Source organism: Suricata suricatta, chromosome 3 (assembly GCF_006229205.1).
Source record: "Suricata suricatta isolate VVHF042 chromosome 3, meerkat_22Aug2017_6uvM2_HiC, whole genome shotgun sequence".
Taxonomy (NCBI): Eukaryota; Metazoa; Chordata; class Mammalia; order Carnivora; family Herpestidae; genus Suricata; species Suricata suricatta.
Window position 1 is genome coordinate 53,393,821 of NC_043702.1, and position 9,275 is coordinate 53,403,095.

At 41.8% G+C, this 9,275-nt stretch overlaps 2 long non-coding RNA genes across 6 annotated transcripts; one reads left to right on the forward strand and one right to left on the reverse strand.

Moving 5' to 3' along the window:
* Positions 1-442: 442 nt before the first annotated feature.
* Positions 443-8,761, reverse strand: LOC115287675. 5 transcript variants are annotated; one of them, XR_003906591.1, is made up of 6 exons: positions 8,574-8,761; positions 8,437-8,469; positions 7,575-7,614; positions 7,169-7,404; positions 2,700-2,925; positions 446-480 (listed from the first exon to the last, which is right to left on the reverse strand). It is a non-coding gene; the product is annotated as an uncharacterized LOC115287675 (long non-coding RNA). The 5 variants fall into 5 exon arrangements; XR_003906590.1 differs by having other exon boundaries at positions 443-480; positions 2,768-2,925; positions 7,169-7,614; XR_003906592.1 differs by lacking the exon at positions 8,437-8,469.
* LOC115287679 lies at positions 1,271-4,790 on the forward strand. Its single transcript, XR_003906598.1, has 2 exons — positions 1,271-2,506; positions 4,590-4,790. It is a non-coding gene; the product is annotated as an uncharacterized LOC115287679 (long non-coding RNA).
* Positions 8,762-9,275: the final 514 nt, after the last annotated feature.

Sequence of the window (9,275 nt, forward strand, 5' to 3'; positions counted from 1 at the left end):
CTTCTCCCAGAAGGAATGGATTAATAGACTTTAATCAAAGGAGGGATGAAAGGAAGTCCATAGTTGGACTCACCACTAGTGACCCATGAACACTTAGGAACTATTTCCAGCAGCAAAGACATTTTACAGGCCACAGTAGAGCCACAGAGAATGATTATGGACTACTTTGAGTTCTCTTAGGGAAGAGTTTTTGTATACTATTTAAAGTTCCCACTGAAACCAACCTAATGTGGTGGTCTCCAGTTTTTATTTTTCCTTAAGTGTAAGAAATAATGCTTGAGAAGTTAAGAAATAACAGTCTGGGGGCACCTAGGTGGCTCGGTTGGGCATCCAACTTCAGCTCAGTTCATGATCTTGAGGTTTGTGAGTCCGAGCCCCTGAGTCAGGCTCTGTGCTAACAGCTGAACCTGCGGCCTGCTTCGGATTCTGTGCTTTTCTGTCTCTCTGCTCTCCATGCTCATGCTCTCTCTTTCTCTCTCTCTAAAAAATGAGTAAACATTAAAAAAATTAGTAACAACAACAACAAAATAACAGTCTGGACAGAGAACAAACACACTCTAGGAGGCTAGGTTTAAATCAATACAATGACTAGAAAACTGCTTTGCTCTTCATTTTACCTGAGAGACTGAGGACATGGTTTGACCTGCCCAAAGAATCCTGGACTGGAAGGTACACTTAGAACCCTGGCTTTGACACCAGGTGACTTTGGACAAAACACCTAACTTGTCCCAGCCTGTTTCCTCATTTGCTGAGTGAAATTACATTAGGAAATGATTCGCAAATGTGTTTTAACCTTAGAACTCTTTGTTCAAATAAATCTTACAAGGAATCTCCAAAATATAAAACATCTGAGAGCTGAAATTTTGTTTGATGCCAGGTTGGGGACCCAGAACCTGCAAATTCTCTTTGATTACAGACATGGTGGGTCCGTAAAGGATCTCCGAGGAGTTTGGAGATCCCTGGACTAGATGAACATTGAAGTTCATTCCAGCTCTGAAAAATCTAAAGTTCAGAAATCATTTTTGTTCTTATGTTACTGGTCAATATCCATTATGAACTTGACTACTTCAATATTGAGGAAATAGGGGTCAAGTTATACAAAGAGTACTATTTCTGTGGCACATAGCAGACATTCCAGAAATGTTTCATGAATGGGTAAATGAAGGTCCCAAAACCAAAGAGAGGGAAGAGCAGGTATCTGTAGGGAAGACATAAGATCCCACACAGCAAGAAGTAAAGTCAAAGAAAATTATAAACCAGGCAAAGGTGGGGGTGGGGGGCTGGGGAAGGAAGCTGAAGATGGGAAGCAAAAGACACCCAAAAAAGAAAAGACAGACTGAGGCAGATGGTAAGAGAATTGCCCAAGGCCAGGTAAACATCAATCCATGCAAAGAAAAATGGTGCTTCTAACCCAAAAATGAGGATACAGAATCCTGTTATCAATTGCTTAGAAAAGAGAGCTATTTGAGCAGGGAGGGGTTTGACAAAAGAGAGGAGGGACTGGGAATCTAAAAAAAAAAAAAAAAAAAAAGTTCCTGGTCACCATTTACAGTGTCTCTGCAGGGAAGATTGGAGACTCTAGAGAAAAAAAAAACGAGTGCAGGAAAAAGTGCCTTCACAGAGCAGGTAAGAGGAGGCTGCTCAGATTTATGGATTTTATTAAGCCAGTTTTCTGAACTGCTCTGCTCTAAAGGAAAATCGCCTCTGGCCAGCTGTCTGCCCTCCTTCAGGTGAGGAAGGAAGTTGGGGGGGGGCGGGGGCCGCTGGAGTTGGGGACAGACCCCAGGCAGGGTCCTGTGACTGCAGCTCAGAAGCACTGCAGGCGTTCCTGTTAGGGTGCCACACCATGTCTCTATCACAAAGGGGAATTGGAAATCAGTCCATGTGAGGCAGAGATGAACCCACATGTGTTATCCTCCCCAACAATAAATAAACAAACAGCCCAGACAGACGGATGCCAGTCTATCTAGAGCTTTGTGATAAAATGAGACCCAGGGTCGGATGGAGACTGCAGACAGCTCTGAGCACTGGAGCCGCCAGGAACGTTGATGCTACACATTGCTAAGGGGAACATAATTTATAGCACAAACCCTACGGCTTCCACTAAGGTTGAGTTTTCGTCTCATTTTCTTGCCTTTTTATTGGCTTCACTGCACGGTTGCCAATAGCAACATCCACTGTAGCAAGGGGAGTTCAACACCATTGCAATCTGCCATACACTGGAGCCCTGACAATGTCAACCATCAATCAAGTAGCTGTTTGTAATTGCCTCCATCTATTTTTCCTGTCTTGAGGTATCTTTCCTATTGTGGGTCAAAATTCAGAAACTGCTGACTAATGCCATGGGGCCGTTCCTTGGAGCCCATGAGGCAGTGGAAAAGGACGGCAGCACCCTCCCTGTGCAACCCTGGGGACCCCCGGGCTGAGAGGCTGAACACTTGGGCATCTGAGATATTTTTAAGCCCTTTTTTTTGCTAAATAACGCATGATTTTCCAAGACTGTGAGGTATGTATGATTATCTATATATTTTGCTTTCCTACAATAAAGAGACATTTTCTCAGTCCTTATCACTAATGGTTGTTTCCTACTAGAAGCAGGCATTTGAAATGTGAGCTTTCTTATAAAACCTTCAGCTGACCAGACAAGGTTTGCTTCCTCAGGTCTCCTGGCATTAATGGCTGAAATGACTTCATCCTACCTTCTCCACGTGATATATTTTTTCCAACATGCTATTTATTTTCTTAGCAGTCAATATGGAGACAACACCTGCACAATCCACAATGTAGCTTGCGATCCTGGCTGGGAGAGATAGCGTGCAAACTACAAAGGACACCACAGGATGCATAGTCGATGGGCCCCTGCCCCCGAATTGGCCACCAGTTTGATCTGTTCTCTTGGGACCCTCTAGTTCTTGGGTTTTCCACCTGTAAAATAAAAGCACTGGCTTTTATTCAGTTCATTTCTACCCCAGAGGACCAACCTGCATTTAAAGTTTAAAATATTTACCATATAATTGTCTTACTTACTCTTCTCAAATACAATAGGAACAAACCTAAAGAGGTCTTCTCTCTAAAGACAAAATAAAAAGTTACATATATGAGGTAGACATAAAATACCCCTACCACAGATATGTCTGAGCCTGCCACTAGTGATTATGAAAGATATTGCCATCAGTACAGCTTTTTAAAAATATACCCTTTTACTTCATAAAGGACAACTTTAGATTATCTCATATCTAGATAGCCAATAAATGGCAATTGGTTTAATTTAGAAGTCAATTTATGTGTTTTTTATTTCTAAAATCTGAGATGTCTATACATTTCCAGGTATTTTATATTTGCATACACATTGGACTTGTTTAGAAATGATCTTTAAAATTGTTCATAGTGTAATAGCATATGATCTAATATTAGTGCTACAGGAACCCAGTTGCTTTTTTCATGTATCAAAATTTATCATATTTTATCCACTTACCATAGGTCATTAAACAAAGTCTGCTCAATTTACTTTGCAGTACATTTTAAAATCCATTTCTCCTGCTGAGTCTTAATGAATTGCAGAAATATAAAATACAGTCTCACCCCCAGTAATAGTAGAGAAAAACTCCCTTCAAGCAGGACAGAAATCTAAACATGTTAGGGAAGATATAAATCCAAAGAAAAATGTCCGGATAGAAAAAATTAAAAACTCAAGGATAATTCATTAAACAACAGGAAAAAACCTAATTTAGGTCCCTAAAAACTTCTGGCAATGCCAGTGTGAAGTCTCATTGTCTGCTTCAGAATAACAGTCTGAGAAACAGCTGTTCTGCCACTTCTGTCAAGAACTCCCCAAACTCAAATGTAGCAGGAAACGTAAAGCTGAGTCTGGCTACAAGAAGGCCAGAATTTCAGAAGTTTCATAAGTGAGCAGTAATAGAATAAAACACAGAGATGGCAGAAGCAAAATGAAGCGTGCCCAGGGAATGTCACGATGAGCACACGGTTCAGCAATGCCTGGTGTCCTGCTTACATTGTTTGTGTTACTACCTTCTCCTCAGTTAGCAATTTGGGGTTACATCTTCCCTAATTTAATTTTGAATGTTCTTGCATATTTGGCACATCTCTCAACAGAGCTAAAGATTAGTTGTTTCTGTGCAGCATATCTATACCAATGTTGCTGAATGTATACACTGGTCCAGAAATATATTTATTATGCAAATGAAGTATTTGCTGTGATAAAAGTATGCTTCCATCATTTTTTTGTGTTTACTTTCTATATGCATACATATGTGTATTAAAATCTCAAATTGTTTTCTTTAGATTTATATTAAGTCATGTTTACATGAATTAAAGGATGGAAGGAAGGGAGGGAGAGAAGGGGAGGAAAGGACGGAGGGAGGGATGAGAGGGGAAGGGAGGGAAGAAAAAGGGAGAGAGGTAAGAAGGGAGAGAAGGAGGAAGTAAGGGCATAGTATGGAAATAAGAGATGAGGTTTTGTTAAGTCTCATTCCCATGGGGGAAAATTGCTTTTGCCATTTTATTTTGATATACAGTAATCTAAAAAGGATCCCCTCCAGATTTGCTTCCTAATTTCTATTGTTTTACAGAAAAGAAGGGAAATATATCTTCAGTTGAATTGTTTGAAGTCACTGGCTTTGTGCAGATTTGCCAGGCTGAGGTTTCATTGTAAGAATACTACCTTACAGATTGCAAGCAATTTCACAAGCAACTAATTCATGAGTTTGAGAGTCTGCTTTAAGAGACCTAAATATCTTGGTTTTTAATAAAATGCTTAAATTTTAACTAAACCTTTGGAATAATCTTTATTTCTCTTGAGAAGGGTGATTTTAAAGTCTGAAAGAAGAAAGCATGCAGCGGATTACCTACAATTTAAATTTTGATTGTGAATTTAGCCCATTAACCTTGATCTGTGATGTTTGCCCATATGAGAGGGATACTGAGACATCCTGTCCATGGGGCATTTTAAAGATGACAAAAGGTTCTTCCAATTATTAAACATTTTCTGGGGGAGAAGAATCTGTAGCCGGACGTGGGTTTCTGTGTCCCATACAGACTCGAATTTGCATGGGCAATTACACAGGGGACCGCATCACTGCAGGACTGCCAGCCACACTGACGCCGTACAATTACACAACGGCTTCGGTGCTTAAACTTTAAAATTCTTACACCATTGTGCCTGTTCTATTAGAACAAACTGCAGCAAATGATCCAAAGCCAATTCAAAGGACTGGAGAGGAGGTGCCCAGGGGGAGAGAGGGAAGAGGTGCAGTGTGGCCCCTACTGGCCAGCTTAAGCAATTGCCAGCTCCCGCTGGCTGGCTGCAGCAACCGCAGGCGGCTTTCTGTGCTTTGCAGTCCATGGTGTTCCAGCGGGGCCAACAATAAGAGTCACCTAGTTCACAGAAGGGCTGTGAGGATTAATGAGGGAAGTGAGGCAAAGCAGGACCTGGTCCTGGTACAGAAAGTACTGCATAAACACGAGGCTTAGAGTAGCTCTTTGTCTGGGTGGTTGACTGCTTTCTTTCAATGCCAGTGTCCACAGTTGTGCCTTCCCTATTAATTCCATTTATAAACGATAATGCTATTGTGCTCTCCCTGGTAAGTTAATTCAGATAACAACACTGTAAGCACCTAAATATAAGTGACTTGATAAAAAATAAGGTATATCCAAGGAAGAAATCTAATTAAAATATTAATAGAGCTGAAACCAACAGCAAAAAGAGTTCATAATGAGGTTAAACGTCTGAGCATAAATATCCCCAAGTGTCAGTTTGGTATACAACCTTTCCAAAAGTGTTAAAAGATAGAACAGATGCTCCTTAAAGTCAATTACATTACCAATTTAGTAATAATTTATTATTTTTCCCTGTTTACTGTTGAGAGGAAGCAAAGCATCTGAGCCCCTGAAACTGGCCATCCTGAAGAAAATGGCCTGATATAAGAGGGAAAAAGAAGTAACAACTGGAAAATGTTTTTTGCAAAAGGTCTTCTTTTATCTGACCACAGCTGCGGTAGTTGGGATGTTCAGAAATGACCGGTTTACCAACAGGAAATGATCACATTTAAAGGGAAAATAAGAAATCACACCTACCAACTGTTTTACAAGAGAATGTGAAACAGATTATACGTACAAATAGAATAGGATTTGATCATCTCATGCTTTGGCATAACATAAGCATATGAAGAACCAAATGTCATGCTTTTAGCTCCTACACATTTTGCCTGAATGGAATTCTTCTACACAGTAAACATGCCTTTCTTTTTGCAGCAAAATCCATCGAGTCCAACACCATTTTCTCAAAGCCCAGTTTCTTTCAATAAGGCACTAAATCATTTTATTGCAACCACCAAATGCTTTCTTATTGCTAGGAATGGTCTGATACATTTCCTTTTTAATACATGCTCCAGTTTTCAAGATTCTGTTGGAAACAAATGATCCTTTATGACATTTTACAATATTCCACTACATTTATTGTTTTCCAGAATTTCTACCATTAATTAAAGGGCCTCCTTTCACGGTCGCCCCTCCCTCCAAACGAATCTATTCCCCAACTGCCCATCACAGACTAAATAAAAGTCCGTCTATCACAGCAGCAGTGATGGTCATGCCAATTTCACAGTGTGATTTGTGCACTCATTCCATTTTGAAAATGACCCTGCCCTCCATCTGTCTAAGCCGAATGTCCCGCTTTTTTCAAGCCAGGCCTCGGGAACAGCAGCACATGAAATAACGGGGAAGACACAGAGCGGCCTCCCTCCTGCCCCCATCAGCTGCCACACTCACAGATAAGTACTAACACAAACAGGGGACCCCAACTGATGCCTGAAGGGGTCTGAGAAATTTGGGGGAGCTCAGACAGTCCTTCTACTTTTCATACATTTTTCCAAGAAGCCATTTGTCGGTGAACACGTTCATGACACAAATACAACTCTGAAAAAAAAGACAGACTAAAGATAAAAAGGTAACTTCTCATTTCTAAGTTCTGTTGTTTTACCTTGTTTGAACAGTAATTTACCCAAAGCAACGGTTCATACATAAAGATCTTTAAATAGTGAGCCTGAGTTTCCAAGAGACAAATGTAGTCAGGCAGCCATAGGGGAAGTTCCTCCCGCACCCAACCCTCAGTTACTGAGCAGCACTAACCAGCCTCTGACAACTCACCCACCTGCGGAGTTGAAGATCCTAAAAGGGTGCACCAAGATATTGGGTTGAAGAAGTGTCAGAGTAGAATTAGAATGATCCTCATTGGCTATGTTCTCAGGGTACCTTAGATGGACCAGAGGCCCACTCAACACTCTGAAATGTGTGCAGTTTGTTCCTTTCTTGGTATCCGGTGCAAGTTCCTTTTCTGTTCTCACTCAAAAGTTCACAGCTCTGCCAATTTCTCAGCAAGAGAGAAGACTGAATGAGTACATAAAGTCAGTTGTTTTCTGCTCTGAACAATCACACACCTACAAATGTCTCTGCCTAGATAGACCAGATGACTAGAAGCTATACCACCCCCCACTAATTACTTCCTAACATCTGCTCACAGCTGCAATTCAGATCTGGAAGTTCAAATTTCTACTGACCACACCACGTTGGTTGGTTGGTTGTTGGTTGGCTGGTTGGCTGAATGGAGAAAAAAGACACGTATCTTCCATTAAACGACTTGGTCTTAAACACTTGGCTCTTACAAACTCATCTATAGGGGAATATATGGAATGAGTTATTTATCAGTCACTATTTCCTACTGAAAATAGATGTTGGCTATCCTGGCACAGCTGCTAACTACCAAGCTATGTGGTCTTAAGCAAATAAAGTGAAACTTTCCAGTACACAGACTCCTTACTTGTAACGTGTAGAATATGAGAATAGTTATTAAGATTAGAAAAAATGTATATAAATGGTCTAATAGAGTGCCATACAACATGGCTGGTGTTGGGTCTAAAATTTATATAGAAAAAATGCATGACCAGCAAAACTATAAAGGAGGATGATAAACGACTTGTGAGAAGACTTGCTTTGATTTGGACACTGTTTATCTTCAGGACTAAACAGGCCAATGCAAATGATAGAAGACCAGTGGAGGGGGGTCTGGATGGCTCAGTCAGTTAAGTGTCTGACTTCAGCTTACTGTGTGTGAGACCCATATCCCCTCTGTACTCACAGGTCAGAGCCTAGAACCTCCTTCGCACTCTGTCTCTCTCTCTCCCTCCCCTACTCGTGCTCTCAAAAATAAATAAACATTTTGGGAAAAAAAAAAAAAAAAAGACCAGTGGAGATCTAGGTAGATTAAGAGAGAATGGTCTCTTCTTTGGGGTGAAAGTTAGAGGGCCAGGGCAGGAGTCCAAGTTTAAACTCCACCATCTGTTCAGTAATACTTGTTTATAAAAGAAAGGCGGGGGGGGGGGTTGGAGACACTTGAATCTAAAATTGAGGATCTCACAGTACCAGATAAGATTCACAGAACCTATCCCAAGCCACCTGTGGAAACAACAAAAATAGAGACTTTCGGTCACTCAATATTACATTGCAGAAAAGTATGCCCTAAGGATAGCTTTTAAAAAGAAACCTAATTTTCACCGTACCACGAAGGAGATATTCCAACTTTTCCTTCCCACTAATTGACAATCACAAAACAGGAACCGACACTGTTTCTATGTATCGCACACCGTAAACAGCTAAGAAAAACAAAGGATTTCACCATAAATTTTCCTCTCCTATGCCAAAAACCGAAACGCCACAAACGGAACCAAGCAAACCTCACTCGTGCTCGTCCCGCGAGACTAAACGCCCAGCAGGCAGCGCGGGCACGTTCTGGGGAGCGGCGCGACTGCAGTGCTGCATGCTGGGAAGTGGAGTTTTCGTCACTCAAATGCGTGAAAGCGTTCGTTCGGTCTTTCATGATGCACGGCCTTAGCAGCCTAAAGCCTTCAAGACAAAAAGTTAGTAACTGAAAGGCTAATTTGAGTGATGACTTTTTAGTCCCATTGAGCTTATACCAAAACAAAGTACCCTCAAGACGAGGACCTTTCCATTTCCGGTGGGCTTGTTGCCGTGGTAACCAGCAAGCTCAACCAGCTTGGCGGTAATGGCCGCGCTGAGCAGCGCGCAGATCCCCGATGGGGAGTTCACTGCCGTCGTGTACCGGCTCATCCGCGATTCGCGCTACGCCCAGGCCGTGCAGCTGCTGGGCGGCGAGCTCCAGCGGAGCCCGAGGAGCCGCGCCGGCCTGTCGCTGCTGGGCTACTGCTACTACCGCCTGCAGGAGTTCACGCTGGCGGCCGAGT